General features: G+C 45.4%; 1 long non-coding RNA gene across 1 annotated transcript in view; it reads right to left on the reverse strand.

Moving 5' to 3' along the window:
* The window catches only part of LOC138299149 (uncharacterized), a 166,999-nt gene extending 145,944 nt beyond the window's left edge, over positions 1-21,055 (reverse strand). Inside the window, exon 1 of the long non-coding RNA XR_011204713.1 lies at positions 21,009-21,055. This is a non-coding gene — a long non-coding RNA (uncharacterized lncRNA). The remainder of the gene's footprint in view (positions 1-21,008) is intronic.
* Between the last annotated feature and the right edge of the window lie 1,073 nt (positions 21,056-22,128).

Genomic DNA, 22,128 nt, shown 5'->3' on the forward strand with positions numbered 1-22,128 from the left:
TGGGCCATGCAACAAAGCTCCGGTCGCAACACTGGCGCTGTGTCGATCTCCTTGTGCAGTCGCGCTGCGCCGTTCCGGTTTGGCATGCGTCGAATTGTCGCCACACAAGGAGTCCAGTTGCAAGAGTGAAGTCTTTTTGGTCCTGAGACTTCAGGGAACAGGCAGCAAGCTCTATCCAAGCCCTTGGAGAGCACTTCTTCACCACAGCCAGAGAGCAGCAAGGCAGCAGGGCAACAGCAAGGCAGCAGTCCTTCACAGAAAGCAGTCAGGTGAGTCCTTTAGGCAGCCAGACAGCTCTTAGCAGGTTCTGGTTCCAGTTTTCTTCTCCAGGAAGTGTCTGAGTTGGAATGGGCAGAGGCCCTGTCTATATACCCAAATGTGCCTTTGAAGTGGGGGAGACTTCAAAGAGTGGCTTAGAAGTGCACCGGGCCCCTTTCAGTTCAATCCTGTCTGCCAGGGTCCCAGTAGGGTGTGTGGCAGTCCTTTGTGTGAGAGCAGGCCCTCCACCCTCCCAGCCCAGGAAGACCCTTTCAAAATCCAGATGTATGCAAGTGAGGCTGAGTATCCTGTGTTTGGGTTGTGCCTGAGTGAATGCACAAGGAGCTGTCAACTAAACCCAGCCAGACGTTGATTGTAAGGCACAGAAAGATTTAAGTGCAGAGAAATGCTCACTTTCTAAAAGTGGCATTTCTAAAACAGTAATATTAAATCCAACCTCACTAGTCAGCAGGCTTTTATATCACCATTCTGGCCATACTAAATATGACCTTCCTACTCCTTTCAGATCAGCAGCTACCACTCAAACAATGTATGAGGGCAGCCCCAATGTTAGCCTATGAAGAGAGCATGCCTCACAGCAGTGTAAAAACGAATTTAGGAGTTTTACACTACCAGGACATGTAAACTACATAGGTACATGTCCTGCCTTTTGCCTACACAGCACCCTGCCCTGTGGGTTACCTAGACCATACCTTAGGGGTGTCTAATATGTAGAAAAAGGGGAGTTTTAGGCTTGTGGCAAGTACTTTTAAATGCCAAGACAAATTGGCAGTGAAACTGCACACACAGGCCTTGCAATGGCAGGCCTGAGACCAGGTTAAGGGGCTACTTAAGTGGGTGGCACAATCAGTGTTGCAGGCCCACTAGTAGCATTTAATCTACAGGCCCTGGGCACATATAGTGCACTCTACTAGGGACTTATAAGTAAATTAAATAGTCCAATTGGGTATGATCCCATGTTACCATGTTTGAAGGGAGAGAGCATTTGCACTTTAGCACTGACTAGCAGTGGTAAAGTGTGCAGAGCCTAAAACCCAGCAAAAACAGTGTCCAAAAAGTGGAGGGAGGCAGGAAAGAAAGTTAGGGGTGACCACCCTAAGGATGTCAGGTCTAACAGCCAGTCATAATGTATGCAATGGGGGCATGACCCCATTAGGGGGAGCTGGAAAAATGACGTAAGGAAATCTCATAGATTTCCATACGCCATTTTTTACAGCACTTTTAGCGCCTGCTCAAGAGCAGGCGTTAAAAGGGGCCTTCCATTCTTTACAATGGGGCCCTATGTACTCTGCGGGAGTAGCGCCAATATTTTGGCAGAGTACATCAATAGCGTTGTGAAAGATGACGCTATTGCCCCCTACCCTGCACCATGGTGCGCCGTATTTTGAATACGGCGCACATATGGTGGTGGTAGGGGGTGGTAAGGGGCACAGGGGAAGTGGCGCTGCACTCGGTGCAGCGCCACTTTCCATAAATCTGCCCCATAATGCCTGGGGCAGGGCTCATGTGTGTGAAATGGTAGGGTGGTGGTGCCTTAGCGTTTCATACATGACACAATGCCGGTGCACAGGTGGCGCTATGGGCTCTGAAGTTTATGCCTTCGTGATGGTTGTTCAGGACTCATCAGACATCTGATCTGCATTGGTTTCATTGTTGGACATGTGAATTCCAGGCCTGAACTGGCGCACAGACTCTCCATACTGGTTGTATACAAGCTGTTCACAAGCACTGCATGCAGCACTCCAACTTCTCTACTACTGTCATTCAAAAGCACTAAACAGTCAATAGTATGCCAATGTGAGACTTACCAACAGTTCCGCTGATCTGGATCCCCAAGTGATCCAGCAGATCCTACTCCATGGCCACTGGATCTGCCCAGCGATGCTTGAGCTGGTGTTCATTCCGGCCTGTATTGTAGGTGCGTCTCAGGTGGTGGAGCACCTTTGCCCACTGCAGCCGCCTGGCCTCTATCCTGTAGCAGAGGATCACCCGGCCACTCATTTGCAGCATCATTGGTAGGTAGTGTGCAACAAGCCATATAAAACCTCCCAGCTCATCCGCAGACATCTTGCTCATCCTCCCTTTGCCTAACATGTTCACAGGTGAATAGAGTTCACCCCAAAAAATATGATAAAAAATAAAAGGAAACTTAATCCTACTAATTTAACTCAACTAGCCCAACTAATTAACTACCCCAGACAGACACCCCACAATACAATTACAAAACTGGACAATAACTACACAAAACTACAACTTCTGTGATTAAGTCCATGCCAAAAAACACAGGACACGGCACAAGGGACACCACAAAATTGCAAATACACTCAGCAATCGACCACCAGCTCCAGTACACAACCACACACAGTCACAAAGGAACAGACTGTAAAGAGAAAGTGAAACTAAAACCACTGTATATGCTTGTAGACAAAATTTCCTGTTACATCACTTCCTGGGCGTGTGTGTCACGTTTTACAGTTATGCATGTTTTTATTTGATGCATTAGGCTTACGCGTTGTTTTATTAGATGCATGACGCACGTGCATCGTTTATATTGATGCATGATGGTAATGCGACGATTCCATCTGATCCAGGTGTCAAAAACTCCTGTGGACATCTGATTGAGTTTCTGGGACTAGGCATCATTCTGGTGATAGGACTTGTATTGTACATGCGTATGCATGAAAAATAACGATGCATGACGGTTATGCGTCGATTTCACACAAGGGTGCATTAAGAGGAGCGTGAATGTTGAATTCCCGCTGTGGGCCCACGCGTCATTTAACGTTGGTGGATGTTTCTGATGCATTTGCGTAATATTTTTTGCCTCAATTCTTGTTTTTCGTGTTGTTTTCGCATTGTCCTTGAGTGCACCCTGATTCACCAAACATATGACATTGGCTGTGCTGCATTGTGGCATATGGGGTACGGCCACATGTGGAAGTCCATGCAACAATGTGGTAAGGGTGAGATTGGTCGGTTCCACCAATAAGTGTCAGAGTCAACAGCATGCAATCACTCTCACGTTGTGCATATATATGCATGTGTACCTACAGTGTTGACACACATATTTTGGCACATGTGTGCTCTTTGTGTGGATATGTGTAGGTATATGAATGTGTTGGTGTACCACATAGTAAACTCTGTGACAATAGTGTTTAGACATACCCATAACATGATATGAGATGGCCTGACTCCAAAACATGCTCAGGTATGTGTCACCCATTACAATTCTGACTCAGAGTATGCAGTGTACTTGAACTGCTTTAACATCACATTTCCCCTGATAAGTTATGTGGCATTGTGTGTAGACTCTGTGGTTTGTAGTTGGATGTTCTGTCTTGTTGCTCAGGTACACTTGTGGCATGTGGTTACCCATGCATCTCAGTTGCTGGTGATGTCATGTACACCTGTGTTAGTGAAATATGTTATATACCATGTGTGTAGAAACAAGTGTAAGTGCATTTTGGTAACACATTACGAGATTGGTGTCTGAAGGGGATGTCCAAGGTCACATTACAATCTTACAGCATGGGCAGATATTGGAATTTGACTATTGAATGTGCAGTCACATCTGTGTCATTACTGTCACATACTGTGCTGTATCACAGGGTACCAGTGTCGTAGTGTGGCATAGATTGCAGGACTACTCTCCATCATCACTGTGTGGGTATGAATGGCAACAGAAGCACATGTTTGTTTTGGAAACTACAGGTTTCTAGTGCTCCACTTTGTTCTTGCCCCTGTGCAGATAAATCAGGCACCTGACTATGTCATATGTTGATGTAGTCAGGACAGTGGTCTGTGGCTTAACAAAGCTGGGATCTCCCCACTAATGATTGGAACTCAGCAGCCTATGCTGACTCCCCAGTGGTTCTACACATGCACAAATGTGTTCATACAGACTAGGATGTGCTGCTTTGCTATGCAGCACTTGATGTCAGGCCTTCCCCTCTCAGGTACAGTGCTCGGCTGCTTGCACATGTAGGACGTCTCATTCATAGGACTCATTATCTGTTTCCATGTGCAGCATGTGTAGGGGTTGTATGAGTGTAGTGATCTCAATTATCAACTAATGGCATGGTACAGATGGTGTTGTACGTAAGAGGCTCATGTCATGGTGCCAGGTTAAGGCCAATTATCATGTTATAGTAGTGCCAAATATGTCTGGGTCATGTACATATGTAAAGAATAGACCTGCAATCATTGATGTGTTGCACTGTCTGTTTTGGAGTATGTCTGTTCATTTCCCTATTTTTTTATGGCATTACTGTTAAGTTATGTATTATGTCCTCCATCAATCACAGATATTTGGCAGCTACTGCTTTGTACACATCTTTTACAACTACATTGTGTGGTGATGTGGGGACAGAATCCAACATATAACTTGGGTAATGTTCGGATCTTGCCTCCTCCTACTACTGGCAACTTGTTAGTTCCTGTACCATTCATGGTATTTGTGAGATGTAATGAGTGCCACACACACATATCATAACTCATGGCACAGCACTTGTGTAGTTTCCAGGTGACAAGGTGTGTTCTATTTGGAACTATCAGTGGGTATCGCTGAGCTGTCCATCCACACCCTCCATGGAACATGATCATGCAATTCTTCCAGCATCCCACAACCTGGCTGACTCTAACCATGATTGAATGATGTAACAGTTAGAAATCATCCCAGGTCTGTATTCATCTCTTGGAACAAACTACCTACATGGCTAGGTGTAGTCCGACTCTGTGATGTTGGATAGCTGATTCAATTTGACATTGCAACACATAGTAGAGCACCCACTCCAGATTGTGCTTTTGGAGTCCAAAACATATATGGGATACATTTTAACAGTTAGTACCATGCAATTGTTCTGTATTGTGAGTGGGATTGTGTATTGAGTTTTGGTATGTGATGTGTGATGTTGTCATACAGAGCATACTATTTAAAGCTGCATACACAGGTCAGGCATTGTTGATGATGGGCTAATTGTTGCTACCTAGGAAATACAACCACACATCTGTCTCCGTATTTAGATATGCATTTTCTGGAGACATGTGTGAAGACAGCATATATGTCTGGCAAGTGTACCTCTTTGGTACATAGGCCCATATTTATACTTTTTTTGCGCCGCATTTGCATCACTTTTTGACAAAAAAGCGGCTCAAACGTATAAAACACAATTATATTTTGTACGTTTGCACCGCTTTTGCGTCAAACAATGACGCAAATGTGGCACAAAAAAAGTATAAATATGGGCCATAGTGTGTGTAACACGCTCTGCCTACATTCCACCCAGAATATGCTTTGATCACACATTTTGAATTACCTCATTGCTTTTGCCAATAGTTGTTGTATTTGTATACTGGACTACAGCCCTAGCTGCATTAATTCTCATCCAAACCAAGCTGCATTCCACAGACATGTGTGTACCATCAGTGAGGCCATGTTTACCCTCTGTCAAGGTTGTGCCCAATGGCAGTGGCAGGACAGTATCCCATGGATAGACTGTGCAGGCTCGACTTCTTCCATTGGTTACTATCCCTGGGCAAATCGTGATGACCATAGTTACCGATTAAGTCACCCCCTCGTCACATATTTCCCATGCAGCCATTCCAACTATCACACTGAGTTCTGACAGTGTTCGGTTCCAATATTTCTTAAGTTAAATTTTTTGACACCCCATACCTTATGTGTGGGCCCCTTGTATACATATAGTATGTAATAGCCATTAATTTAGTATTCCTATGTGTGTGACCCACATGATGAGATGTAGGTGGGATTGGCACCAGTTGTCTGGCATTTGATGTATGTTCTGCCAGAGACTTGCACAGCATGATTTGAGTGTGGCTGTGCCTATATGTAACTTTCTTTACATGACCGTGGTGTATGCCATTGACATTGCTGTGCTATTCTTTGTTTGATGTCATGTCTGTGAAGTGTATTTAGTAGCCAACCTGTAGGCACTTGTAGTGGTTTGTGGACATCTTCTGATAGTAAAGGGGACAAAGCTCCACCTGTCCTTCACGTGGTGTGCCTGTCAAGTTGTGGGTTACGTACATATGGGTGTATGTGTTTGTACTGTGCACTGATTGCACTATACTACAGCATGGTGCATATGTATTATTACCTGCACATCTGTGTTACCCTGGCCATGTGTTTTTAGACTGGGGTATGTCTTGTTTGTACTACAGGGTTGGTGTGTTGTGTGTATATTGCTAGGTTTGTTGACTTACCCACAAGTAGGCCATTGCCAAATTAGCCATCCTGGAAGTGCTTGTTGATCCTGCAGTGCCTATATATGTAGGATTCATGGACGCTACCAGGATACTTGGCCACAATGTTTGTAAATAGCCCATAGTGGTCCACTTTGGCCTACACATTTATGGAATGCGTATGTTTCAGGTTCCTGTATAAGTGATCTGTTGCTGCAGGTGGGACAGGTCAGACATGAGTGCAGTCCATTGCACCCAGCACATGCGGAAACCCAGTAGTTTGCTAAAAGCCATGTTTTATCTCCTGCTGCATTTGCTGGGTATTTGGGAAGCAGATGTGGTGGGGTGTCAGGGAGCTGATTGCATCTAATTCCTTTGGCAGGAAGACCAAGAAAAATGGCTGTGACACACCATCAACCAGTGCACCCGTTGTCTGGAATGACCCACTTGCCAGCATATGTAGGACAGCTAGCAGCTTTGCGACAGGTGGTATGTTATGTGGTGCCTGCAGCCTGGCTATTATCTGTGGCTCAATGTGGTGCAGCAGGCATAGCATGGCTTGCTGGTTGAGATGGTAATTCCTGATGAGGTCTTGTTCCCTGAGGTCAAGGAGGGTTTTCCTGCTCCGGAATATCCTCTCCTGCCTTCTGCATTGCCTTTGTGGGTGCCGTGGTGGTGCTTGTGGTTGCTGCTGTATTGGTGGAGGGTCCTCTTGTGGTTGCTGTTCTCTGCGTCATGTCCCAAGCTGGAGCAGTAACACTTCCATCTTGTCCTGTGGGTTGCTGATGTTGCTTCTGTGAGTTTGCCTTCAGTAGTGGTGTGTGGGCCTCATTTTAATGCCTGGTCTGAACCAGGTGTTAAAATTGTACGCTAATTGGGGTTAAAGTCATTTTTTTGCTCTGCTTCTTAGTTGTGCGTCGTATTTGCGTCTGGGTTAAATATGGCACTAGGGCGTTACCGTAATTTTTGGGACGGGAACGCCTACCTTGCATATCACTGTCGCAAACGGATGTAAGGTGTTTTGGCGCCTCCAAAAAATAACACTAACTCCTATATGTTGGCACTAAACAGGTGTAACTCCAAAATATAAATATAGAGTTAAGTTTGCACTGAATTTGCATTAAAAAAATGACGCAATTTCAGCATAAACAAAGTATAGTAGCACTTAGTACCTTATTGTAGCACTTTACCTTCTTGTGGTAGTGAAGACGAGCAGAACAAGGCCTGCTCAGGGGAGATGGTACGGGATAGTGCCCCCAGTCTACTGATTTGCAACAACAACACTCAATAACTCATTGTCCAGTCAGTACTTTTTCCTATAAAAAGAAAAAGTACTTGATTACGCACACACTATTAAACATTACAGATTTGTTTACAAATATTCAGTTAGGTAGATGGGAAAACCTATTGTTGACACACTCAGAATAGTTCAAATACCCCAGCATGTCCTGAACCCTATAATTATAATCCCCCTCCTATACTAAACACAATATAAGAGGATGTCAGACCGTCTGGTTTTGTCAGGGTGTGCCCCCTTCAATAAAAGCAGAAATATGATATAATCAACCAAGGCAACTCCATTGAAATCAATGTGGATGTTACAATCTTAACCAACATTGATTAAACCTATAACATTTTGTTGCCAATACTATCATTGTCAAGCATTATACTTTCAATAAAATATGTGCTTGAGTTTTTTTCCTACTGAAGCCTGATGCCACTGCAGCCGTAGAACCAACCAATAAGGGTTCCAGGTTAGCTTTAGAGCTAACGTGCAACAGCAGAATCTTCAGAGGAGGATGTTAAGATGAAAAATTTGTCCTGGGGTCATGAATATTATGTCCCCCCAGAGACTTACAGCAACATAAAACAAAACATTTGTCGGGGTATCTTCTGGGGTCTGCTTCACTTTTGGCAGCTCTCCAGACACACTCTAAATGCTCATGGTGCCACTGCCCTTCCTAGAGTACCATAAGTGGCCCACTTGTGTAGAGGTCAGCTTCTATGCGCTTACCCAGACCATAGCCCTAACATCACAAGTGTGAGAAAACAGGGCTGATTGCAGAGGCCCCCTAACTTTTTGCCCCCATTTTCCACTTTATGCTGGTGTTTTCCTGACTCTGATGGTGCCCTGGGTACTGCTAACCAGTCCCAGGGCCTGTGCTCTGTGTAAAATGGATATGCAAATTAGGCTAATTATAATTGGCTAAGTTAACCTACCTATAAGTCCCTAGTATATGGTAGGGCATGTAGGTTTAGGGACCACAGCATAGGTGGTGCACACCTAGGTGCACTGCTGAGGTGCCCAGTGTCATTTTAAAAGCAAGCCTGCCTTGCTGGCTGCTTTTAAATTAAAGTTATATGCAAATTCGACTTTGAAATTAAAGGTACTTCCAAAGTCTTAAACTACCTTATTTTTACATATAAGTCACCCCTAAGGTGTGCCCTATGTGCCCCTGGGGCTGGGTGCCATGTAACTATAAGCAGGGACTTTATAAAAATAGATTTATAAGCCCTGGTGAGGTAAAAACAGCCAAATTCGTTTTTCCCTCATTGAAGTAAATGGCCTTCATAGGCTAGAATGGGCAGACTTTATTTAAAGTTTTAAAGTCTCCTTAAATGTTACATACCAAGAATTTGGTATCAAATTAATTGTTGTAATAAATCCCACAACTTCCAGTTGTTGGATTTAATATAACTTGTTCAGGTAAAAAGTTTAGACTTTACCTAAAAAGTTGCCAATTTCAGCTCTGCATTGTTTTTGCTGCTGTGCTCTGATTGGCCAGCCTGCAGCAGCTTCTGCCAGGCTGCCTTGATGAGGTGTGAAGTGGCCTGGCTTCACACAAAGGAATGTGCTTGGGGGAGAGAATCTCCCCTCAGCAGATGGTGAGGCAGGAAGGGGGAGGGCTGCCAAACTGGTCTTCAAAGGCAGAGAAGGACATTTGCAGCACCCAGCAACACCCCCACATCCTGCAACCCCAGACAATTAGGTGCCCCCTTGATTAGATTAGGAGAGGGCAGGAGAGGGGTGTGTTTATGATTTTTAGCCACACCAGTGGGTGGGCTCAGCCAGATGTAACCTCCAAAAATCAGATTCATCCATGTTGGATTTTTAGAGACTGTTGCCTTCTGGGATGGATTTTTGCCACACTTCCCAGGAAGTGGTCATCACAGGGGGATGACCCTGTCCCTGATTGGAGAACCAGGGCCCCCCTGCTTTTCACCCAGGAGCAGGGATAAAACTGGCAGACCTGCACCCACACCTCAGATCCCCACCAACTTTCAAGAAGAAGGAACTTAAGGAGAAGAAGGACTGCCCTGCTGGACCCCTGGCCTGCACCTGGAGCCTGCACTCAGAAGGACTGCACCAGCTGCACACTTGGGCTTCACCACAAGAAGGACTTTGCCTGGCTTCAACTGGTTCAAGGAGGGACTCCCTGTTTGCTACAGGTGAAAAATTGCTAACCAGAGTCCCCTGCACCAACTCCTGAAAAGTGACCAGGTGACCACTGCCCAGTGGCCAAAAAGGAGTTTGCGCCAGGTGCATTCTGGGAGTTGAAGTCTGCACCCCCCAAGGACCATCACAGAACTTCTGGACCCTTGGGGCGAGCTGTGGACCCCAAAAAAACCTTAAAAGAACATCTGGGTGAAGCCCCAGAAGTTTGGAAAAGATTTGAGAATTTTTGAAAAAAAGCTCCAGAGAGGGACCGACCCGCCGCGGAAATTCTAGCCGGCTTGCCTCAACTGCGACCCGGCCTGATTTGGTGGTTCGTCCCGGAAAAGAAAAATAAAGACTAAGTCAGAAGGTAACTTTTTAACCGAGGCCTCCCGCGACTTGTAGCCGAGCAGGGCTCCATCGCGGTCGGCCTGAAACTTTGACTTTGCCCCGGTCCTGGTGCAACTAGATGACCCGATTGGCGCTTTTTGTTTCTAAGCGCTAGAAAAGTAATAATTCTTTAAAAATTCATATCTCCGGTTCCCTTTATCCGATTTTATTCGTTTTTGTGTCATTTTAAAGATAAAAATATAAACTATTTTTATAAATTGGTTTTGGATTTTTAAACTGTTTCCTGTGTTTTATTTGATTACTGTTTTGTGATATTTGAATGCTTTACACTTTGTCTCCTAAGTTAAGCCTTGACGCTCGTTGCCAAGCTACCAAGGGTTGAGCTGGGATTAATTTATTGAGACCTAACTGTACCTAAGTGGAGGTTGGTGGCTTGTTGCTAGGTGTAGGTACCTACCTGCCCTTACCAATAACCCATTTTCCAACAACAAGTGTATGCTTTGTGCATTTGTGTGTGTAGTCTACATGGTACAGCTTTGTGTGTATGAGTAAGCTAGAATAATGGAGGCCTGTGGGATTTGGATACCCCTGGGCTGGCCTTTTGAGCAAGATCATGGTTAGGTTGTTTTCCTTGAAATTCGTCAAGACAGAAGGAGGAGACCTATGCTTTGAAGTAATTGAGCCAAGAGAAGACAAAGCTCCTTCAGAAATTCGAGCAGGCCTTTTTCTGAGCAAGGATCTTCTAATTAGTATTCCTGGAGCATTGCCATTGGATAAATGGTGGGGATGCAAACTGTTGTGCGAGGAGAAGGGGACCCTTTAGGTGAGGCTAAGCTTTTTGTTTTCCCCCAATCTTTCTTTCAGTTTGGCTCCTGAAAGCCAGGTGCATAGAGGTTACAACTCTTTGTGCCTCAGTTGTGGGTGCTCCAGCCCGGAGACAACCCTGGTGGTAGATGCATTAATCTCCACAAACGCTGTCTAGCGAGCAGTTTGGAAGGACACCTGGAAGGCGAACAGTCCTGAAAGTGCAGACAATGGATACAAAGCTCCTGTCTGCTTTTACTGTATAAAAGGGGGATGCACAATCCAATTTGGGGATCCAGTACCAAGTTCTCTATAACCAAGAGAGTGTTCCATAGGGTGCTCAGATGACTGCTGACCAAATAGAGCTGGAGTCTGCCTGATATCCAACTTCCCAGAGGTGAGAGAATATCACCTAAGGCCACCCCTTGCTGAAAGAGCTACCAGTGCCTAGAAGCCTCCCGCCTGCTAAGAGGGTGAAGGGGCCTGCCAGCCCTGCAGGAGTGATTATCCAGGAGAATCAAGGTGCAGTGTGACCCCAGTGCTGGTGTGGTGGGGCTGATCTGTGCATCCCAGTGTTAGCTCTCCATCTGCCATTCTGGGCAAGAACTGTGACAACACTATCCGAAGGTTGGCAAAGCCCAGTCATGGCAGCTCTCTGAGTCGCCTGGCCAGTACTGCCATTGTGTCAGAAGGAGAGTGGAGTGTACCCATTTGTTGTGAACAGAAAAGATTCTGGCTTGACCTTAACTATCCCAGAACAAACTGAAGCCTGAACGGAGCCATCTTCCCCTGAAAGGGGAGGCCGGTGAAGTGATCTTGTTGTCCAAATGAGATTAGGCTTTGCATGGCTGTACTGCCTTGAAGGGTGGCCTGTGCATGGCCACACCACCAGGACAAGATGGGACCGAGTGGGGCTCCACTGATTCCAGAGGCATCCACCTAGCTGCTTCGTGTGTGGTTCAGACTTCTGCAGGGATCATAAAACATTAAGTAACCACCATGCTGAAGACACGCCGTATTGCACCCACAACCGCAGAAGAGGCCTTATTGGGGGTCTGACAGAAGACCTACTCAAAGCGATAAAGGATCTGAACACTGGTAACCACCACTTTCCGGATGGAGGTTTTGAAAGAATAAGGCTATATCCTTGTAGGAACCTTACAGAAAGTGACAATGAAGTAGCAGTAGAAAGGTATCCTTCCAGAAGCAATGAGGTAGGCTGGAACCATAATGGTGCACGAGCCACATGGGGATGTACCAGATTATAAGGCACCACCATCAATGTGCAAGACATCGAAATAGGCAAGTTATCAACTTGGTTGAGGAGATTGATTTTTTTCATCTTATACGTCTAGACCAATGCAGTTATACATCATGAAGGAATACAGAAGGTGGGAAATGTGTATTGACGCCCAGAAAGCTTTTGACACTTTTCAGGGAAATACACGTTTGAATGGGTGAGCCACTGCAGTAGCCCCTTTTAAGGCCAACCCGTGAAAATGTACAAGATCTTGTGTATTTACTTGTGCTTATACTCCTAAAGACATATATGGAGAAACATATATAAGTTACTCATGCATTCATATCTAATGTAAATTATGCACATAAGAATGTCATGGCTTAAAACATCATAAAACATCCATCCATGGGGCTTATAAAATCTTATTCCATTATGGATGCTATTGTGCATTTCATGAGCACTATTAAAGACACAAAGGGATATTTATCTCCAAATTAACATATTTACAATGCTTTAAACGCGAGTCACTTGCGTGTGCAAGATTGAAATGCATATGTATAGAAAAATGTAAATAAAAGACCGCCATCCCATATGGCCACATTTGCAAAGCTACGTATCTTTCCGTAATCATGTTGGTATGGAACCACCATCCCATAGTAAGTTACCGTGTCTGTTATCACGAGGAGCCACTATAAATTGCCCTTAGAGGGCCTTAAATTAAGGGCCGAAACACGTCAGCCACAGAGGTGATCTAATGAGTAAGCCAACAAACAGGCCAGATCATTGATGCCAGGATAATAACCTGGCTACATTAAAAGAGGTAGGCTTCATTGTCAACTACCACACGGTCTACAAAGGACACTTTCATCATGTGATGACACCCTTTAAAGAATCAAATCAAATCAATAATACATTTATTCGGATGCATTTTACCATTCATAAAAGTACACAGAAAGACATACAATAATAATTATAGCATCAAAAGAAAAGTGAAATGTAAAATATGAAAAAACAATATAATACAAGTTCTAAAATGGTATATACCTGCAGGCACGTACAGCCGACTTTAAAAAAGACCCAACATAAAAACCAACTTCCTCATTAATGACTAGCGTCAAAAATCTAAGAGCAGGTCTACGCTGACCGACATCATAACAATATTTCTTTATAAGATGAATTAAAAAAAAGCTTAGTGTATTTAGCATAAAATTTACAAAAAACATACAATGAAGCGGAGTTTGTCCGGATGAGTCATCACAAGGGAACAACTTGGCATCAAGGTTATGTACAGAAGGGAAAGCAAAGCAAACATTGTCTAGTGCCAGACCTGAGACGGAAGAGCACAGACGCTCCCAGCGAGTGCGGGCAAGCCAAATGTAGCCAGCTGAACAATTCATGTCCCTCAGGCAGAGATATTTATCAACACCAAGCGTCCCCTCCATATCCCTGAGACGCCTTAGTTCCACGTGGTCATAAAGTGCTTGTTACCCCAAGGCCTGAAGACGAGTCCAGGGGATAGATAGACCATAATCCAGGGCCAAACAGTCCCATAGTATCTCCTTGGGCAGGACAGCCTACGAGTTTTGTCAAAGGGCAAGCCATAAGATACTTGGCCACACCCTACTCAAATCCGCAATATAGGGAAGACCTAATTCATTATGGCAAATAAAATGCGAGGCTGAGATGGGGACCGACCAAAGCCTTCTACAAAACCTGTTCTCTTCCCGCTGAATGGCTGCGCACTTAGAAATTCCCCACACCTCAGCCCCATACATGGCAGTGCGTACACACTGAGAACTATGGGGAATATTTATACTCTGTTTGCGCTGGATTTGCATCATTTTCTTTGACGCAATTCCGGCACAAATTTAACTCCATATTTATATTTGTGCTAGACATGTCTAGCGCCAAAATATTGGAGTTAATGTCATTTTTTGCCTGCGGAAAACTACCTTGTGTCAATGAGATGCAAAGTAGGCGTTCCCAGGCAAAAAATGACTCTGAATTCGTAGCGCCTAATTTATCCTCCTGAAATGCTATGATAGTTTGGCTTCTATAGGATAATGGTCGCCATAACATGAAGAAAGCATCCTTCCTTGCCTTGTTAGGTATTCCAAATTAGGGGTTAGGAACACATAGGCCCATATTTATACTCGGTTTGTGCTGAATACGCAATTTTTTTTTTTTTACACTAATTCGACGCAAACCTAACTCCATATGTATAATTTGGCGCTAGACCCGTCTAGAGTCAAAGGTATGGAGTTAACGTCATTTTTTTACTGTGAAAATCTACCTTGCGTCAATGAGATGCAAGGTAGGCGTTCCTGGGCAAATATGACTCTAAGGCCCTTGCGCCCTATTTATCCTCCTGTGCAAAAACTGTGCACAGGAGGGAGGCGGGCAAAAATAATGGCGCTAAGCTTGCTTAGGGCCATTATTTAACGCCTTGGTCAGGGCAGGCGTTAGGGGACCTGTGGGATAATATCCACGGTAGGACACCATGGAATGAGTCCACAGGTGCCCCCCCCGGCCCCATGGACACCCCACCCACACCAGAGGGACAGCAGAGGATTGAGGTCCCAATCCCAAGTATTTACCTTTTTTTTTAAATGCCACAGGAGGCCAATAAATGGGCCCCCATACATGACACAGGGTGCAATGGCCATTCCCAGGGGACCCTTCTCCCCTGTGCTGACCATTGGGGTGGTGGGCATGACTCCTGCCTTTTACAAGGCAGACATCATGTAGTATGGTAGGTTTAGCATCAAGAAATGACGCTAATCTGGTTAGAGTCATATTTTTTTACTCTAACCAGCCTAACGTCATTTTTTAACACTAAACCCCCATCTCCCATACTGCCACTCCCACCATGCTAACGTCAATTTTTTTGACGCTAGCCTACCCTTTGCGCCAACTAGCGACATTCCATAAATATGGTATCCGGCTAGCTTCTTTTTTCGGCATTATACTTTTTCACACAAAACTGCGCTAACTCAGTTTTGCATGAAAAAGTATAACTCTGGCCAATAATCTGTTATTGACGATCTGCCTTGCTCCTCGCTAGCGGCTAAACAAGAAAGAGCCAACACATTAACCATGCCAAAAGGAGCAAGAATAGAAACTAGTTCAGCACTGGGAGGATCAGTACTAACATAAGATTTCAACAGTAAGTCCTCGCAGATCACAGGAAACCGCACATAAAATCAGCAAGGCAGAGATATAGCGTGTGCCCACAACAAGCCACATCATCTGCTAAGTCTGAAATAAATTTGAATAAAGGAAGAATTCTGGAGTTGGGAATGCCAGTAAAATCGTTATTGTAAAAATGCACAATGTACAAAGTTAAAGCTAATTTAATAATAATAGCTTGAAAGCTGCTATCACTATGCTCGACAATAAAAACCTTCCTACTTAAAGCAGTACTGACCCAGATTGCCAACCCTCGGATGCACGCCCACTGCATGAGGGAGTTGCTGGGATGCTAAAACACTGAAAGCCATCAACTGTTATGGCCTTTGTGTCCCAAGTTTCTTGTAGCAGAATAATCATAGCAAAAAATAACCAATCAGGCAAGACAACCTTTGATCTGAGAACAGCCACATTACAGCTTAAAATGCTAAGGGAGCCAGAATCTCTACCCTTAAGATTACTACTAGTGTGCTCTAAAGCCCCTAGGTTAGCTCCATCTATAGTAAGCACAAAGGCCATGTTGGACAGGTCAGGTAAGGAATGTCCCATTCCCTCATCCGTATCCACAGCCACAGTGAGGGGGACAGAATTATTTATAGCTCCCATAGGCTTATGTTCTCCGGGGGACACCTTGATGGTAGTAGGGGCACACCTACTGAGTCAGTCTACCTCTTCCAACTCTCCAAGTGCATAGAACATGTTAGAACAGAGCATATCACCCGATGTGCACAAGCTCAGATGGTAAGGGCGCAATGTGGTGGATGGCGGTTTATAAAAGATAGTCCAGTGGAAGGGTAACAACCTCAGTCTCAACTGCGCTTCGAGATTCTTTGTTGCATAATATGTCTCGAACACAAACAGGCTTTTGAAAATTTACAGCAATAAACCCCCTTAATGTTTTTGCAGAGTGGCCCAGCCAACCAACCCGCCTCACCATAATGATCTCATTAGGCCCCTAAGCATCAAAGCGTCTATGCATGTGTAGCCAATGGGCAACCTTATTCCTTAGTTGCTCCCAGGACTCCTGCTGACCACGTTTGAGTGGCAATGCCCCAGACAGAATTAGCACATATTGACAGAATGAAGGTGGAAGGCTCAAAGTAGCTTTGAGGAGTAGCTAAGTGACCATTGTCTGGTACAGAGATAGAATCAGGAGGACCAGAATTACACATTTTTTGAGGTGGATCATTAACAATAGAAACTGCTTTGGCCTGCACCCTGACCAAAGAATTAGTGGGATGCCCAGTGAAACCCACACCAGGCGCAGATACGACACCAGGCACAGACTGAGGTGGTACCAAAATAAAATCAACCGGCAAAGTACTAGACCTTCCGCCACTAGCTACAGGGGACGCACTATTAGATTTACTAGTTAACTGCCCCTCAGGGTGCTCCACGCGCTCAATTAAGGGTTGAAGTTTTCTTTGAGAATATTGCCAACTCTCATAGATAAAGACTCAGTCAATAAAATGTCCAAAACAGGGTCTTGCGATGCCAAGGTCTGTTTGGAGGAGCTATCATTGAATTCAGATATGCTTTGTGTAGATGCTGGAGGCTGACTCCAGGACAACAATCGCGTCTTGCGGGGAAGGTAGCGCAAGGGTTGTTTCTGCTTCGCAGCCACTGGTTCGCCCGTTCCTTTTTGCGCTTGGTGGTATCAACCAAACATTCTGCAAAGAGGAGAGAGAGAGAGTGGCCCTGTGGAGAGATGAACTCAGAGGCTTCCTCTGCGATAAATTCATGTTCGTTCCTGAGCATGAGGATGGCGGATAGTCCCCAGCCGTATTAGCAGAAACAACGTTATTTGCTGCAGCAACATTAGCAACATCAATTGTAGGCGCAGCCAAAGCCTGCCCTCAGCCAGTCCAATCTCACTTGTCACAGTCCCAACAACTCTTTCCAGCATACTACCAGAGGTCACAGAGGGATGTACAGTAAAGACCATTTCATCACCATGGCAGCACCTTACAGGAGGCGCAGCTTTCAAAAAGAAGACGAGTTTCTTAAAACAAAGAACAAAGAAGCAAAGAGAAGGGCCCAGCCCAGCCTTGTCAGGCCACTGATGGGCGAAGACAAGCCATCACATTCCCTGTGCAGACTAAAATATGTACTACATTGACCAGCATGCAAAGGGGTAATGGCACGTGGATATGAGGCAGTGTGCTCCTACCCCCCTTGTATTGTTCAAAAAGGCTCCCGAGAGCCTATAAGCTGACGATCTTTGAAGCCCCTGCATGCCCTGAGTGATCTTGGTACCTGAAGAAATTTGGGGCAGCATGTTCAGCAACTCCAGAATAATTCTCTACTGATGACAAAATAATCCAGAAACACATGTGTCTAGAGATAAGGTAATGGCTGTGCCAATTTTGGTAAACATTTTTGATGAACTTTGAAATTAGCGTGAAAATATGTACTACATTGACCAGCGTGCAAAGGGGTAACGGCGCGTGGATATGAGGCAGTGTGCTCCGACCCCCCTTGTATTGTCTAAATCCTTGAAGTGCCTCCTGGTGCGATGACACACGGGGCTCTAAAGCAGCAGGGAAGAGTGGGACTAGTAGTCCTGATCACCCCAGCCCCTGCTCAGCCCCAGCCAACTCCACAAACAGTCCCGCGCAGCGGGAGCCCCTCTCATGCTAAATCCTTGAAGTGCCTCCTGGTGCGATGACACACGGGGCTCTAAAGCAGCAGGGAAAAGTGGGACTAGTAGTCCTGCTCACCACAGGCCCCGCACAGACCCAGCTGACTACACAAACAGTCCCGCACAGCGGGAGCCCCTCTCAGGCTAAATCCTTGAAGTGCGTCCTGGTGCAATGACACATGGGGTGGTAAAGCAGCAGGGGAAATGGGACTAGTAGTCCTGATCACCCCAGCCCCTGCTCAGCCCCAGCCGATTCCACAAACAGTCCCGCGCAGCGGGAGCCCCTCTCAGGCTAAATCCTTGAAGTGCCTCCTGGTGCAATGACACAAGGGAAGGTAAAGCAGCAGGGGAAAGTGGGACTAGTAGTCCTGCTCACCACAGGCCCCGCACAGACCCAGCTGACTACACAAACAGTCCAACAGTCCAGCGCAGCGGGAGCCCCTCTCAGACTAAATCCTTGAAGTGCCTCCTGGTGCAATGACACAAGGGAAGGTGAAGCAGCAGAGGAAAGTGGGACTAGTAGTCATGCTCACCACAGGCCCTGCTCATCCTCAACTGACTCCACAAACAGTCCCGTGCAGTGGGAGCCACTCGCAGGCTAAATCCTTGAAGTGCCTCCTGGTGCGATGACACATGGGGCAGTAAAGCAGCAGGGCAAAAGGGTACTAGTAGTGATGCTCAACACAGCTCCCACTCAGCCCCAGCCGACTCCCCAAACAGCAAATCATTATTTGTCTCTATTTTGTAATGATGCCAGTTTGTACTGAAGTTTAATCTATGTGATGTATGAACATGTTAATCTGTGGTTTGAGTCTCACAATCTAAAATACAGGATGTTAATGGGGGCCACAGGGCGGCCTCTTTACTGTACTTGCCCCCCTGCCCAGCACCCTCGTAATGCGCACTGTCTGCTTTGCAGAGGGTGATGATTCCGACGCCAAAGTCGTAATGAGCCCCATGGTCTTTTATGCCCAAAGTGACCACAAAAAGGGATGTCACTTCCTGCCTTCTTCCTACTTCAATCTACTCCACAGCGTGTACCACCACCTGGGCATCCCCAAAAAAAATGTGGGCCTCACCCTATTCTTTCCAGCCTCAAAATCACACCTAGACCACACTTACTCACATAGAATCCTCACAACATATTGTTCCAGCCTCAAATGCATCACACTAACTACCACACACCCTTGAACCGCATGACACACATTCCAACTCATGCCATTAATGCTCACTCTGCAGTACTCCTAGCACCAGACATCACAGATCTTATCAACTATCACAGGCTTGGTGTTCGCTTTGGCACAGAAACTGAACACTGAGAGAATATAGAAGTGAACAATATCGATTGACACAAAAATATCTTTTACCAAAATATCGTGTCCCTATACTGATAATGGTAAGTACAAAAGTATTGGTAATAAAATATCATTCAACACTAACAGCATTAAAAAACGTATGAAAGTATTGTTTTATATATATATATATATAGGTGCAGCCACTGAGCAAACCATCTTGTACTACCGGAGGAAGGCGGAAGCTGAAACGTTGTAGTAGAAATATATTTTTGTTCTTTAATGAGATCATCTGTTTGAGTCACTTCTTTCTTGGATATTACATTTTCTTGTGGCTCTTTGTATCCTTTGGGATCCAGATTTTTGCCCTGGCTGGCTGTTGTTTTCTTGTGATCCTGCATCTTCCAGTATATATATGTATGTATGTATATATATATATACCATATACAGTATTAAGTCTTAAAAAGTATTCAAATATATAACACTAATATAAGGTAAATTACATAAATTCCACTAATACTTAATACCATATGTAGATATGTACTTATGCAAACATACACGCCTATATGTGTTTCTTTGTGTGTGTGTGTATGTGTGTTGTGTGTGTATATATGTGTGTGTGTATATATATATATATATATATATATATATATATATATATATATAGTGTAACAATTATGACATGTATATTTAATATTATATTAAGTTTATTTTTATGTTTTAATTAACAATATGTGACGGGCTGGCTTCGGATCGCCCGCACATGAACAGGACTAGTGCTGGCGCGGCCACTCGTGCTCCTGACCTTCCCGGCCTCCCATCCCGTGATTGGTGGACTGGACTATGGGCGCGGGATGCCGGGAGGTCAAATACCCCGGTGTCAGCACACACAGGGGAAGAAGAGACGAGTCTGAGGAGCCGGAGGAGGTTTGCGAATTCCCCACAGACGAGGAAGACAGAAGTCGGAACCGCGAGCGGAGTTTTGAGACAGAGAGCCCCGGTCCATCGCAGAGAGGAGTTCAGAGGCATCCGGCTGGATCCCTAATAGCAGGCAACCGGGAGGACGGAACGCTGCGCCCGCCCCGCTTCTGGAGAAGCGTGGCAGAATCAGGTGCGTGGGCATTACCCGAAAGGAGAGAGAGTGGAAGAGTGAGGGGGTGGAAGGAGAGAAATAAGGGGGGGAAGGAGGAGAATTCACAAATGCGGGCACTTAAATAAAGGGGGGGGAGAGAGAGAAAAGCAAAGAGAGAGAAAAAGGAAATGACTTGGGGAGCACTATCACTAAAAGCACATCGAAGTATAGTAGCACCAGTAGGTATCACACAAGGCACCGAGCGCATGATTCTATAGCCGCAGAAGAAGATAGACAAGACATAGATCCAGATAAGAAGAAAAGGAAAAGACGAAGGGGAGAAAGAGAATAGCCTAGAATGCATCAATAAAGAGAAAACCCCAGAGAAAGAGTATCAGAGAAGACAAGACTATAAGAGAGTGAAAGCAAAGAAAGCTCACCAGGAAAGGAGACAGGAAGTGAGAATAATAAACCTAACTGAGGGCCAAACCCTGACCACTTACCTCTGTTGTTCTGTTCTCTCCACATATGCTTCCCGGGGACACCTGTGAAATGAAGAGACAAAAGAGAAGAGTGAAGGACAGACTACGAGAGACGAGCCTCCCTGTCCACGTCTGGAGAAGATAGACTCAAATCTACCGTGCCTGTAACCTACAAAAACCTACTAATAAAACCCTTCGATATAACACATGTGTGTCCTGAGTGCTTCCACCGTGCCAATCCAGTCACAAGTGGTGTCAGAAATGGGATTTTGAAGAATCGCCGCCAAGGAAGAGAAGGCTTCAATGGCTGATGTAATAGCACAGTTGGCAGAAGGGCAGCGCCACCTCCAGTTGATTTGGGAGCAACAAATGAAAGAAGCCAAAGAGGAGCGTGAGGCGTTGCAGACAGCACTTAAGAACCAGGCAACAATTATGGCAAACAACCAGCTGGTGCATGAAACAGCTCTGGGGAAGCTTACGGACACCATCGCCCATACAAAAGTACACCCCAATGTACCAAGTAGTGTGCTGCAACGTTATCAGGACCAGGAGGACCCAGATTCTTTCTTCACAAACTTTGAGAGAGTTGCCAGCACAGCTAATTGGCCTGAGGACAAATGGGGCCAGTATATCGCCCCCCTACTCACCGGCCACTTGCAGTCAACTTACCAAGCCATTAATCCCAGTGGTACCCTACCCTACAGGGAAATCAAGAAAAACATTTTAGAAAGAGTTGGGTTAGATAGTGAAAGTTACCGCACCAGGTTCCGACAAGTGAAATGGCAGCTGCAGGAAAACCCTAGCACTTTATATTATAGAGTCCAGCGTGCAGCAGGGAGGTGGTTACATCCCACGGACAGAACCAGAGAAGAAATGTTTGATGTGGTAGTTTTAGAACAATACTTGGATGCCTTATCATCTACCACGCGAAACTGGGTAAGACAACATCCCGGGCTCAGTAATGAAACCGCAGTGGAACTTGCCTGCGCCTATCATAGGGGTCCAGATTTCCGGGCTACAGTTAGTCGAGCCCCTTCACCTCCTGTACAACCGGTCGTGTCTAGAAATATCACCCATCGGCCAGTGTTAATCCATGGCCCTGAACGTTCCCAACAAGCTGCCCCGGTGGCTTCTGGATACT

Source organism: Pleurodeles waltl, chromosome 6 (assembly GCF_031143425.1).
Source record: "Pleurodeles waltl isolate 20211129_DDA chromosome 6, aPleWal1.hap1.20221129, whole genome shotgun sequence".
Taxonomy (NCBI): Eukaryota; Metazoa; Chordata; class Amphibia; order Caudata; family Salamandridae; genus Pleurodeles; species Pleurodeles waltl.